The sequence below is a fragment of the Podarcis cretensis genome (genome assembly GCF_951804945.1).
Source record: "Podarcis cretensis genome assembly, chromosome: Z".
Classification (NCBI taxonomy): Eukaryota; Metazoa; Chordata; class Lepidosauria; order Squamata; family Lacertidae; genus Podarcis; species Podarcis cretensis.
This window is the reverse complement of record NC_137184.1, coordinates 19,413,677-19,427,923: the sequence shown is the minus strand read 5'-3', so window position 1 is coordinate 19,427,923 and position 14,247 is coordinate 19,413,677. Positions and strand designations below refer to the sequence as shown.

The following is a 14,247-nucleotide window of genomic DNA, read 5'->3' as shown; positions in this document are numbered from 1 at the left end:
GAAGCAGAAGTAGTGATGCAGAGCCACTGGAGAGCCAAATGCAAGAATGGAGCTGACAGGGGTGTCAACAGGATTTCCTGCCTCCCCCCACCCCAGCTCACTGTACATGAGCTTGGCCCCCTGCTTTTCAACCTGGGCCTCATCTAAGACCAAGCAGCCTGATGTTCCAACATCAGCACCTGGATAGAGTAGCTGGGAGCTCCACAAACAGATTTTTTAAAAAACAAAAAACCTTGCATTGCAGGAATCACAGGTAAAGAATCTTCAAAAGATAGTCATCCAGCCTCTGCTTAGAAACCTCGAAAGAATCAAAGAACCATAGAATTGCAGAGTTGGAAGGCTTATCTAGTCCAAACTCCTGCAATGCAGGAATCACTGCTAATCACTGCTTGGCAGGTGCCTATCCAAACTCTGCACTTAAAAAGGGAGCCTCTTCCACTGTCACACAGCTCCTCGGAAAGTTCTTCCTAATTTTTAGTCTCAATTTCATTGCTTTCAATTTATATATAAAATAATTAGCGATGTGTGTTTTACAGATGTGACTCTTCAAGGAATCTAGGATGACTGTCTAACTGATTCGTCAAGAGATTCATAAATCTGAATATATCAAAGTACTCCAAGATCAGCTAAATATTATTGCATAGCACCCCAGTCTCTGAGCAAGGGTTCCAGGGTTTGTGTTTCCTTTTGGAATGAGGCACAGTGGAGACTGTGGTGTCTTTATGATGAACGGTTTATTTACATCCTGAGCCCAGGATGGAGGGGTTCACAGTATCAACACCCCAAAAGGGTCTTGTTTCTCCCATAGCCACAGCCTTGGATTCATACACCAGACATTGTTCTCTGACTTGTTGCTTTACTCCTAGATCACATCACTGCCCCCAAACTCTACGCCAAACTCTGGCTTTGTCTGTTGAGGAAGGAGGCTCCATCCATTTGCCCGTCTTGCACTGAGCCCCTTAATCCACCTTAATGGCTCATCTCCCAGACTATCACCCCACAAGGAAGCTAGCTTTGCATATATTTTAACATTTGTTAGGTCCAAGGGTTAGAAGGATTTCATAAACAGTCGACTTCCTACCCCGCAAACAAATAACACTATTGCCATTTTCCTATATGCAGCATACTGATTTAAAAAGAAAACTTAACACACAATTCTTTATATTTATTTAAAAATAAGATTTCCATAAATACATAATGCCTCTGAACAAAAGTAAAAAATAATCATCACTAAAATCTCTCCCCCCCCCCCCCGATGCAGCACGTTGACAGGTTGGACATTATTGTTGAACTTCTTGTTCCAAAAATTACAATAAAATTACCCATTTTCCCACAAGCTGGTCTGTATGTATTCTTTTATAATAAGACAGCTTAATCATAGTTACTAGGGTCCAGATTTTCTCAATCTATTTGGATATTGTAGGAGAGGGTTTTTTTAAAGCAATCTTAGCAGCTGTTATAAGGTTAAACACTATTTCTTGATCATTTCCCAGAATAACCTATTTTAGATAACCAAGCAGAAATGTTTTAGGTTCCAAGGGAATATAATATCCCAAAACATCATAGGTATCTGAAAGGATTTCCAGAATATTTCTACCTGAGAACAATTCCAAATATATATATATGTAATCAGATTTATTTAACCCACATCTACAGCATTTATCTGATCCTAACATATATATTAAATTCAATTCATAACGTGTTAAATACAATTCGATAGAGGGTTTTAAAAATAGTTCTCCTTCAGGTCTGCTGAAATTATATTAGAATGAAAGTTGTCCCAAATCCAGTCCCATTATTTCCTGGTTATTCTCTGATCCAAATCTCACACCCATTTTCTCATATATGTATCCTGGTTCTGATCCAAGTTTAACCAAAGGTCATGGAATCTTGCTGTTATGTCTTTATCCAAATGAGAGATAAACAGAATTTTTCATTTATTCTCTTTCCTGACTTGCTCATATTTTCATATCAGAGAGAAGGTTGCACCTCTAATTTGAAAATATTGAAAGAGTTGAAGTCTCTTTCCTTCCATGGCACTTGTGGCTTCCTCAGTTGTCAGAATAACTTGATCCTGCAACATCATTTTTATGCTTTCTAAACCAGCATTTTGCCATTGTTTGAAAACTTTAACTACCCTAGATTCCTGATTTAGAAATTCATTATAAAATGGGAAAGCTAAAGGTGATAGGCCCATAGATATCTTATAGTAGTTAATACAGACAGGGGGCAAGGGGAATCAAATTTAGATTCCCAATAGTTTACTATAAACCATAGCAGATATTTAAGCTTTCTCTTTATTATTAATTCTTCCACTTCCAATACTGGATCTTCTTAAACCTTTCTTTTAACATAGTCAAGGACCTCCATACACACTGCACAGCAGGCTAGCATCCCAGGGAGCTCACTTCAGTGCTTCTAACGCAGCAGTTTGACTTCGTCTCTTGAAGGTGCACTCCATTGTCTCATGAGACACAGATTCCAAAAACAACTGTGTTTATCAATCTCCTGGTGTTTGTTTCCTATATTCCAGAAACCAATTTGATCCAAATATATTTATTTTTACAATGATATCACTCAGTCTCATAGCTAATATTGAAGACCATATCTTAACGTCAACATTTAAAGGAGAAATTGGCCTATATGCATTTGGAGATGTCAAATCTTTATTTGGTTTGGGAACCAGGACTATTTTAGCTTTGTTCCATGATTTAGGCAATCTGTTAATGCAAGTAGCTTCCATTACAGTATAGCTTGCAATAAAGGTTTTTCTATGTCCTTAAGAAAAACTTTATAGAATTATAAAGTTCTATAAACTATAAATTATAAAATTATAGTTGAGATTCCTGCATTGCAAGTGGTTGGACTAGATGGCCTTTGGGATACCTTCCAACTCTACAATTTTATGATTTTATTATTCACCTGCTAACCCAACAATGCCCAGTGATTTACCATTTTAAAAAATGTTTTAATCACTTTTCTAACTTTCTTCCAGTTTAATTTGCATCTGAGTTTTTGTAGACTAGTTTTGTCAGTTTGAGGACTTCTAATATTTTAAAGAACTTGTTAATATGTTGTATTGCAGGGTTATCTGATACACGTAGTTCTCCATAATATATCTTAAGTTCCTTCTGAACTTGCATTAATTCAAGCAGTTGTTTTGTACCCTTCAATTGTTCATACACTTGGACATTTTTATTTTTGTGTGCAGTTGTTCCAAAGTGCTAATCTTAATTTTTAGTTGAGTTTCTTGTTGAATATTGTTTTTCTTTATTTCTGATGCTTTTTAGAAAAGGATTTAGGGGGTCTTAGTAGACACAAAACATAACATGAGCCAACAGTGTGATGCAGCAACAACAACAAAAGTAAATGTTATTCTAGGCTGCATCAACAGAAATCTAATGTCCAGTTCTGGGCACCACAATTTGAGAAAGGCAAGCTGGAATATGTGCAGAGAAAGGGGACCAAAATGATGAAGGATCAGGAATGGTCCCCCTTGGAATGTGGTGGATTCTCCCTTCCTAGAGTTTCTTATACGGAAGTTGAATGGCCATCTGACATAGATGCATTAGTTGAGAATTCTGCATTGCAGGAAGGTTGGACTTAATGACACTCAGGGTCCCTTCCAGTTCCACAACTCTATGATTCCAGGTGGTGCCTGAGCAAGGCAGAATAGCATGGTGCTATTCCATCCCTTGATCTGGACACCTGTCTTCTGTTGATGCAGCTTCGAGCTACATGGTGCTTTTTTGTTGCTGCATCACACTGTTGACTCAGTGAGCCTAGCAGGGCGTTGTATCCTGGAGGAGAAGCTTGATCAGCTTCAAGCTGAAGAAAACCTGAAAGGGATTCTTTAGATGGGAATCCTGCATTGCATAGGGTTGGACTAGATGACCCTCAGGATCCCTTCCAGCTCTTTAATTCTATGAATCTATTATCCATCTTACTACCCCGACGTCACATTCGCATAGGAAGCATCCTTAAATGGGCAACACCGGAGCAAGTCACGCAGAGCAGGATTGATTACAGAGATTGGGACAACTCTGGGAGAGGCCCAGATCTCCTTGCATGCAGCATTAAAAACAATAAATAAAATCCTCTTTTAATAATTTACAAATATATTACTAATTCATCAGCGTCAAACAAGCTCACGCTGGTGCAACAGCCTCCTGTCTGAAATGGAATCAGAGAGAGACAGAGTTTATGAGTCAAAGTCATTTCGGTCTTATTTATCCTGTAAGAATTCATAAATTGCCTTAAGTAGTCGCTCACCCCAGGCTGCTGAACCACATCCCTTTGCTGCCTCCCTATGGGCAACACCTCACCCCCCATTTTCAGCAGGGAACAAGCCAGAAAAGGAGCTACTCAGATCCAGCTTTGCTTATACATTATCTCATTCCATTCCTGCTAGCTTAAGAAAATCCCAGAGCAGTCCACCAGAAAACAGGAAATAAAATACTAAATGCTAAAACCACAGATCAGAGTCAGCATGAAACTTCTTCCTACAGAAGGTTCACCAATTCATAGAAGGGTAGAGTTGGTGAGAGTTATTGACAACTACTAGCCACAGTGCCTCAGCTCTGACTCCACACTCAGAAGCAGCAATGCCACCAGGATGCTAGACTAGATGTGCCTTTGACTTGATTCAGCAGATTCTTCTGATGTTTCCTCCTGCTCCAGAGGGTAAGACCCAAACTAGTTGATTCAAATGACAGGAAGAACTTTCTTGCAGCAAAAGCTCTTCAAGGGTGGAACAGACTCCCTCAGAAGTCTGTTTTTACACACACACACACACACACACACGGGCATTACTGTGCAAATCATCTTGGAAGGTGGTGGCCTCTCCTTCCTTGAAGGTTTTTAAACAGCAGTCAGATTGCCATTTGTGAGGGGTGCTTTAGTTGTGATTCCTGTGTTGCAGGGAGTCCCTTTTAACTCTACAATTCTATGGTTCTGTGTTGTGATGTTCTGATGACATGCTACTCTGGTGTGCCACCAGACTGCTCCTTAAAGTCTTTATTTGCTTGTCCACCAGGTTGTAACACCGGGTTCTTTGTTTTGGTTTCCAAGAACAGAAAACAGACATCAGTTCCTTGCGAAACTGAATCTGAAGAGTGGAGGAGCTGTTTGCTGCAAACGGCAGCGATGCATTCTCTTGTCCTTAAGCCAATGGCAACCCTCCAAGTGACTCATGCATTGGCAGATGAAGAAAGGACTCAGAAGTCAGTTGAAACAGGTGTGGTCTTATTACGGAATCTGTGGGCCTATGACAAGGATTCTTTATTCATATACTTATATATTTTAAAAAAGATTATATACAACTAAGTCATGAAAATGTATATCAAAGTGATTTACAACGAAAAAGCACAAAACTAGTCAATAAAAACTGGGGTGGGGGGGGGACAGACATCAATTGACCATTGTGTGAATCATGTTAGCCAACCTTGCAGGGTTGTTGAGAGGATTAAATGACTAGGACCTGGCAGAGATCAGGGTTCAAATCCTTCCCACTCAGCCATAAAGTTCACTGGGGGCTGTTCACTGCCTCTAACCCAAACTCCTTCGCAGGGTTGTTGTAGGGATTAAATGAGAAAGGGGAGAGCCATGCACACCACCTTGAGCTCCTTGGAGAAAATGGTGAGATATGAATGCAATACATTACAAGAGCAGTCACTCTGCCTGTGTTTTCCAGCAGCTGGGATTCGTAATCATTGCTGCCTCCAACTCTGGAGGCAGAGCCTATCCATTCTGACTAGTAGCTACCAAAAGCCTTCTCCTCCATGAATTTTGAGAATCGTCGTGCAGGAACGAGTTCCACAATCTAACTATGCACTGCTTTGCAAAATCAGGAGTTGCATATGTCAGGGGAGGAGCTGACCTTTGGCATTCGGAGCATAGAAATCTCCTGCTTGACAACCAGCAGGATGTCTCTGCACACTTCTTAGCAATGTCTGTTTAACCACAATTAAGGCTCCCCATGCACCGTCCCCGCACAGAATTAATTAAATCTTTGCAGCCAACACCTGTGGGATCTGCATCATGCCAGGATCCAGGTTCCCAGGAGAAAGACACACTGTAACAAGTCAGCTTCTATGTTAGAATAAGCCAGCCTGGGAAATATCTTAGTCCTGCACTGACCATAAAGGTAAAGGGACCCCTGACCATTAGGTCTAGTCGTGGCCGACTGAGGTTGTGGCACGCATCTCGTTTTATTAGCCGAGGGAGCCGGTGTACAGCTTCCGGGTCATGTGGCCAGCATGACTAAGCCGCTTCTGGAGAACCAGAGCAGCACACGGAAATGCCGTTTCCCTTCCCGCCAGAGTGCTACCTATTTATCTACTTGCACTTTGACGTGCTTTTGAACTGCTAGGTTGGCAGGAGCAGGGACCGAGCAACGGGAGCTCACCCTGTTGCGGGGATTCAAACCGCCGACCTTGTGATTGGCAAGTCCTAGGCTCTGTGGTTTAACCCACAGTGCCACCCGCGTCCCAATAACACCCGCGTCCCAATTGACCATACTCTCCTACAAATGGCATAAAGGCTGGATCATTGGAGAAAGTGAGGAGCTAAAGGAAGAGAAACAGGCTTGCGCAAAGTTTTTTCTTGGCCACAAATGAGTGCAGAGGAAAACAGGCAGAAGCCCAACCAGAATCCATGTATTTTAAAAAATTATTCACTGTGCAATGGACCGCAACAGTTGTAGGGATGGAAGGCCCTCTAAAGGTCATCCAGTTCAGCCCCCTACAACACAGGAACCATAACCAGACTCTGCATGAGTTTAGGATTTCCAACTGCCTCTTATTCACTGTCATTGCTAATGGACTGATCGTGGGAATGACAGAGGTTTGCCCAAGGACCTTAACAGTAAATGGCATGAAGCCACAGCAACACCACTCTGCAGAGCCTGTCATGCTTCTCTTGCTGGGGTTTGAGATGGACTGGAGGCTGAAGCTCTATGATGGGGCTGGTTCTTCCCTACCCATGCTGAGTGCATAGTCTCTTACTGACGGGGTTGGACTAGATGAGCCTGGGGAGTCCCTTCCATTTCTACAATCCTATGATGCTTAACAGAGGGCCAGTATTGGAAGATTGCCCAAATGGTACTTCCACAAGCAGGGAGTGAATATTTATAAGGCTTCAAGAGAGCCTAAGGCAACACTGGGGAAAGAAAAAGAAAAACCAAATGTCTTTCTGCTTGTTGGGGGGAAATTGTGTGTGTGTGTGTGTGTGTGTCACAAACTGGAATGCACCTGCATTCTTCTAGGGCTGGTGCCATTACGGTAATTTTTCTCTGTAGTGCTCATTAGGGACCCTTCCCAGCTGATACTGTCTGCAGAACCTGAAACCGTGTGCTCTGTTCTTGGAGGCAAGCCTGCTTTTGTCTTTCTTCATGATCATAATGGACATTTGCATGAGAAAAGGATCCGAAGCAAGGATAATGAAGGGTATTTGTTTCACCTGCGGCTCTGGCACTATGTACTAAGCACCCACATGGGTGATTGACAACCACCATAGCAACCAGCCTCAGAAGGCCTCATCAATGCCATTTCCTAAGAGGTCAATCAACAGGGGGGAGGCCCCTATTACTATGTTTTTCACTGAGACTAGATACACTAGCAACACTGGATGGCTCCATGGCAATGTTTTGTATATTGGAGTTTATACTCCTGAAGCACAAAGTTGCATTCGTTATTCCAGGTTCCATAGAATCATAGAACAGTTGGGTTGGAAGGGATCCAAGGGTCATCTAGTCCAACCCCCACCCATGCAGGCTTTTTTTTTTTTTTACATTCTTATATCTCTATAAGGGTGGTCTCATCATTTTTTCTCCAGCCCCCAATTCTGCTTCACTTACAGGGACCAGATACAGACCATTCTTCAGGTGCTTTAGCCTCATGTATGCCTTAAATATTTAGTGGGGAAAACTTGAATGTTTCATTTTTTAAACACAAAACCTTTTGTGAAATTGCTGAATCAGCATCACATCCAGATGGGAGCTAGTTTCAATTCTGCAATGGCCACTTTTTTTTTTTTTTGCATTGCAGATGACACCATCTCTGCTGCAAGATGGTCATCATTGAATCATAGAATTGAAGAGTTGGAAGGGATTACCAAGAGGCATCTAGAACCACATGTGTCACCTTGAGGTCCTTGGAGGAAAAGGTGAGCTATAAATGTAAATAATAAAAGCAAACATTTTAATCTCTTTTAGTATTTTAATTTATATCCATTTTAAATTATGGGTGTGAATCTTTCTCGATTTTATTGTTTTATCGTTTTGTAAACTGCTTTGAGGTTTTTTGCAATCAAGAGGTACGTAAATTTTACGAAATAAATAAACAATAAATAATATTCTTAATTGTTTTGCTGTTTTATTTGTATCTCTTCCCTTAATCTGGACATTAGACTTTCATTGCTTCAGCCTATCCTATAAAAATTTGCTGCATGCTTTGAGATGGATGCATTTTCATTGGGAAGACCCCAAAAATTGCCCACTCTAGTTGTTTCCATAATTGGGAGCCTCACCATTTCCTTCCCATTGCCTGCTCAATGCACTCTAGCATGGTCCCAGAGAGATTGCCTTCCAACTGTTTTCCATGCAGAACTGTTTTTAATATGCCAATGATGGTATCTAATATGCAAAAATTATTGTAACTCGGTTTTTAAAGATGCATTTTAGATTTCCCAGAACAGTGATGAGATGTGAGCGAGATGCAAATGAAACACTAAAACCATGGGAGCCCCGGAATGTAATGCAGCCAGTGAGCATACCTCAGGAATTGGACGGGCATATGGCCGACCTTTCCCTGGATTTGTTGCAAAAGGAGTTGCCACATTATTAGCTCAGAATGCAAATCCCGTTAGATCTTGGTGTTCCAACATATGGCCCGCGGGCGGCATGCAGTCCTTGAGACCTTTTTTTTGGCGGCCCTAGCTAAGTACCAAAGGAGCGTCGCTAGTAGCAGCAGGAGTCCCAACATCCAGCATCACCCCCTCCCCAGTTAACGACTGCCAGGAGCAGAAGCAGCAACAAATCGTTGAGCTTCGACGACCCCGCCTCCCCACTTTTCCAGCCGCCGGCGCGCCAGGTGATTGGACAGCAGCCAGACTCTGGTAAGCAGGGGTTCCTCCTGGTCAGTAATGGTGTGCCACTGTATATCCCAAGCTGCACGCCCCCCTCAGGCTGTGTCTCCTGCTACTGCAGCTGCCCCTCTGCTCTTCCAGACCCTGGCAGGGGGTTGAGAACGGGAGGCAAAAGCCCAGCGGCTGTGACTGAGCTGCTCCGTGATGTCTGCCTGCAGGGCAGGGCTGAGTCCGGGCAGCTCATCCGCCATGACTTCATTGCCCGGCTTGCCTCGGCCCCTTCCCCTCGGGGGCTTGGCCCTCCCAGCCTCCTGCTTCCCCCAGCCCAGGGCGCTGAACCGGCAGCCCCAGAATCTGCTGCGGCTGCCTTCTCCTAGGCCTTCTCTTGCCTTCCGGGGGTTGGTGCGGGGCTCGCACTCCCTACCCAGGGATGCTCCCCCTGACTTCCAACCTTGTGCTTAGTAGGTGCCAGGACAGTATCCGAGCACTGCCGGGGGGGGGGCGACTAGGGAGCGGCCAATGGCAAGCGCGCGGAGCTGGCTCTGCCTCCTGGGCTGGTGGAGGGCGGGGGTGACCGGGTAGGGACCCAGTTGTGGGGTCACTCTGGTGCTGTGATAAGGGGCACATGGTCCCTGTCGCCCTGAGCTCAGCACTTTCTCCCTCTATGTGTGTGTATGTGTTTTACAGCTGGCACATATGTGCCCACTGTCTACTGCTGCATAGTGCTGATAAAGCCAAGTTTGCAGGTTCAATCCCTGTATGAGACAGCTGCATATTTCTGCATTGCAAATGGGCTGGACTTGATGATCCTCAGGGTCCCTTCCAGCTCTTCAATTCTATGACTCTGTCTGCAGAATTATTATTATTATGGAACACATTTTGGGCAGGCACACATCATTTTCCACGTATTGTTTACACAGTACATTTCTTACTGTGGCTGATACTTCTTGCACTCAATTATATGTAACACTCAGGCCCAGATGAGACAGTTTATCTATATATATTTTCCTTAAATGACAGTGTGAATCATGAGACCCCTATACAGTGGGAGGGATGTTTCTGTCTCTGAAACGTGAAGTACACTCTGAGCATTTTCTTTTATTTCATGTTTGATGCTGTTAAATCAAATTGAGGGGGGCAGATAAAGGTTTTATGGTCATATCTACAGTGGGGAGGGGACTAGATGCCCTTTGGGTCCCTTCCAGCTCTACAATTCCATGTTTCTGTGGTTCTATGATTGGGGTGGGGGGTAATCCCGATGTATATTTTGCTCTAGGAGGCTAAAATTGGTCAGAATTAACACTTTCAGAGTTAATACTAAATACATTACTTCTCGTAAATGAGCCACCATAGCTGCTAGAGGGCTGTGAAAATTTGTGTTCTGGCCTTTTTAGACTCGTCTACCCATGTACTATCTAAAACCAAAGGGGCACATTGGTTTCTAGATGTGATTTTTTCCCAGCCCTCCCACCCCACTAAAGAAACTATTATTATTATTATTATTATTATTATTAACCTCTCTTGCAATCCTGAACTATATCTGAGCTTGGCCCTGCATGACCTTCAGCATGCAGCTGTTGGTTCCTGGTGTATACTCTTCCTTCTTGATTTCACTTTTCTTCCATTTCTTATACATGGCCTTCTTAAATCTCAGCTCATCTGTAAAATCCCTCTGCAGCCACACCAGTTTCTTCAGATTAAGGCCAAGCAATTTACCAATACATTGTCTGAAACAGGTTTGAAGTTCAGTTTATGGTAATGGTTTCAGAATTTTTGAGCTGGCAGTGTTTTGTGAATCCCCAGCTACCACCAGCCCAGCACATGTTACTCCCGGGTGACATTGCACCCTGCAAGGCCTTCCAATGCTTGCCCATTCCCTCCCTCCCTCCACAGGTCTTGTGGGAAATTCTTCCTAGCCAGCCCCTTAATCTCCAGTTGAATCCTAGAATACATGACAGTCCCGGAATGCTAAAATACTGTAGAATTTTAGACTGCTTTCATTTCATTGTTCATGAGAAGCCTTTTCCTCCTTTGTTGAATCTCCCTTCTTGCCTGCTACAATTTTATTCAAATGCAACAGCAGGGCAGAAGGCAGCTGAACAAAAGACCCTTTTCATTTTTTTAACAGGTCTTCAGATCTTTGTACTCCCCAGAGTTGTATTTAATAGGTTAATTTTTCAAGCTGCTTGAATGTGTGTGTGTGTGTAAGGGGGAGTTTGTATATTGCAAACATGTCCCGCAGAAACACAACCACAATAGAATCATATAACTGTAGAGTCAGAACGAACCATGAAGGGTCATTTGCTACAGCCTCCTGCACTGCAGGAATCAGAGCTAAAGGACTCCCTGGCCACCCAACCTCTCTTAAAAAACTTCAAGGAAGGAGATTCTAATAGCTTCCCAGGGAGTCTGTCCCACTGCAAACAGCTCTTAGTGTCAGAAAGTTCTTCCTGATATTTAGTTGGAATCTCCTTTCTTGTAACTTGAAGTTCAGGTCCTATCCTCCAGAGTAAGAGAAAACAAGCTTGCTCCATCTTCCATGGGATAGCTCTTTATATATCTGAAGACAGCTACCGTATCTCCTCTCAGTCTCATCTTCTCCTGGCTAAACATGCCCAACTCCCTCAGCCATTCCTCACAAGGCTTGGTTTGCCGACCCCTAGTCCCAGAACTGGACACAGGACTCCAGGTGGGGTCTGACCAAGGCAGAATAGAGTGGTACTGTCACTTCTCTTGATCTAGACATTTGGCTTCTCTTGATGCAGCCTAGAACTGCATTAGCTGTTTGTGCTGCTGCATCATACTGTGGACATATGTTAAGCTTGCGGGCTCCTAAGACATCTCAATCCTTTTTGCATGGACTTCTGTCAAACCACATGCCCTCCCCCCAATTCTATATTTCTGTATCTAGTTATTCCTGCCTAAGCAGGAACCTTTCATTCATCCCTATTGAAATTAATTTTCTTAGTTTTGATTCTGTTTATGAATATGTGCTTTCTGGAACCACCGTCTTCTAAGTTTTCGGAAGCACAAGCACACACGCCTGGACTCTTAATCTCTCCCGTCAAAATATTCACTCCCCTTGCCCCGTAACTCTTCTCCAAAGCCATCGTCTTTCCCTGCCATCTATAATTCAATGACATCCTTCTTTCAATTATCTTTCAGGCTCTTAAAGTCCTGAAATTAGCACCCCTCTCAATTTTGTGGGAGATTGCATAACTGTGCATGACTGCATGAAATGGTTAAGGACCACAGAGTTTTATTGCTAGACAGACTCAGGTCATGCTCCCAAGGAAGTGAAGCTTTTCAACTTCCTCTTTCTCTGCATCATGTAATAAAGGACATGCGTAAGCTTGCTCTTGAGTTTACAGCATGTGTTTGGAATTATATACAGTACTTTCTACCCAAAAATATTCTGCCTGTGTTTCTCTTTGCAGCTGCATGGAACAACACATTTATCAAACCTATGAATCTCGTAAGTAAAGCATTTCTAACTTACTTTGCAATTTGTGGTCTGTTCCTTGTAAATGGGGTAGAAAGAAAGGTGCATTGTAAATGGGATAAGAAAGATTTGACAACCTATATTCACTGTGCTGCTTATTTTTGTGAGTTTAATACTCTGCTACTGGAACGCTCTTGTGTACAAGTCCTGCATTTCGAATCCAGGCACCCAGCAAATTCTTTTGTTGTTCACCCACACACATGAGTCCACAGGGATTCATATATTTTTCCTCCCACAGTCTTCAGGTAAAAAACGATCTTCCACTAATACTGCATATGGATCCCCCGCAAAAAGAATACACACACACACACACACACACACATATACACAGGCAGCACCTGTTTGTCATGATAGACAACTTCCATGTGGGCCTGGGCACAGAGTGTCACATTCCCCCAGGGCGTGCAAATTTGTTAAGAGGGGGTCACTGCAGAGGAAGGGGGTCAGTTAATGGACGATATCAGTTTCTCTCTGCTAATGAAGATAGCACTCTCTCGGAAGCTGGACATGTGGAGGAGGGTGAGACGTCAGTGGAATTTGATACCAGGAGAGAATAAATGGGCAGATTGAGGCAACAGCCTCAGCACTCAGATGTTATTATACAATTCATTAATAGAACACTTTTAACTTATCATGTGAATAGAGCTCTGGAATGAAAGGGGGATTTGTTTGCGAATGTTTGTATTTAGATTCTAATTTCTAATTCAGTCTGCACGCACACACAGCATTCTCAGTAATGGATGGCTCTGGAATCAGCAAATTGTAGAGATGAAAGAGGCCACCAAGAGCCATTTAGTCCAACCCATTTGCAATGCAGGAGTCACAGATAAAAAATCCCTGCCAGATGTCCACCCAACCTCTCTTTCAAAACCTCCATTGAAGGAAACCCTCCCATCTTCCAAAGGAACCCGTTCCACTGTTGAATAGCTCTTACCATCAGGAAATTCTTCCTAATGTTTAGTTGGAATCTCATTTCTTCCAATTTGAATCCATCAGTTCTGGTCCTCTTCTCTGGAGCATCAGAAAGCAAGCTTGCTCCATCTTCCACCTGATGTCCCTTCAAATATCTGATTTGAAGTTGGTTATGATCTCACCTCGAGGGACGCAGGTGGCGCTGTGGGTTAAAGCCTCAGCACCTAGGACTTGCCGATCGAAAGGTCGGCGGTTCGAATCCCTGCGGCGGGGTGCGCTCCCGCTGCTCGGTCCCAGCGCCTGCCAACCTAGCAGTTCGAAAGCACCTCCGGGTGCAAGTAGATAAATAGGGACCGCTTACCAGCGGGAAGGTAAACGGCGTTTCCGTGTGCGGCTCTGGTCAAAAAGACTGGCAGAGGGGACATGAAAGAGACTTAAGAGCCTCGGATTTAAGATCTCCGGGTTGATGGTTTTCTGAGATTGATGGAACTATTGCTAGGGGCCGAAACTGGGGAGGGAATCTGGTGGAAGAAAAATGGGAATTTAAAGTGTATATAATATAATTTGGTTTTTTTCTTTTAATGAGAGATGGGAAAATCGTGGAATGGAATCTTTTTTGACCCTAGGGGAAACATCTTAAGAATAAGTACAGATATATAAGTTTTAATGAGAAATAAGATTAAATAAAGTAAAAGTGGATGGTTATTTGGTGAAAGAAAGAATGGAAAATTATAGTATATTAAGATAAG

At 43.2% G+C, this 14,247-nt stretch overlaps 1 long non-coding RNA gene across 1 annotated transcript; it reads left to right on the top strand.

The window, feature by feature from the left end:
* The first annotated feature begins 8,105 nt into the window (after positions 1-8,105).
* Positions 8,106-12,863, top strand: LOC307207585. Its single transcript, XR_013834746.1, has 3 exons — positions 8,106-8,163; positions 8,936-9,114; positions 12,522-12,863. It is a non-coding gene; the product is annotated as an uncharacterized lncRNA (long non-coding RNA).
* Positions 12,864-14,247: the final 1,384 nt, after the last annotated feature.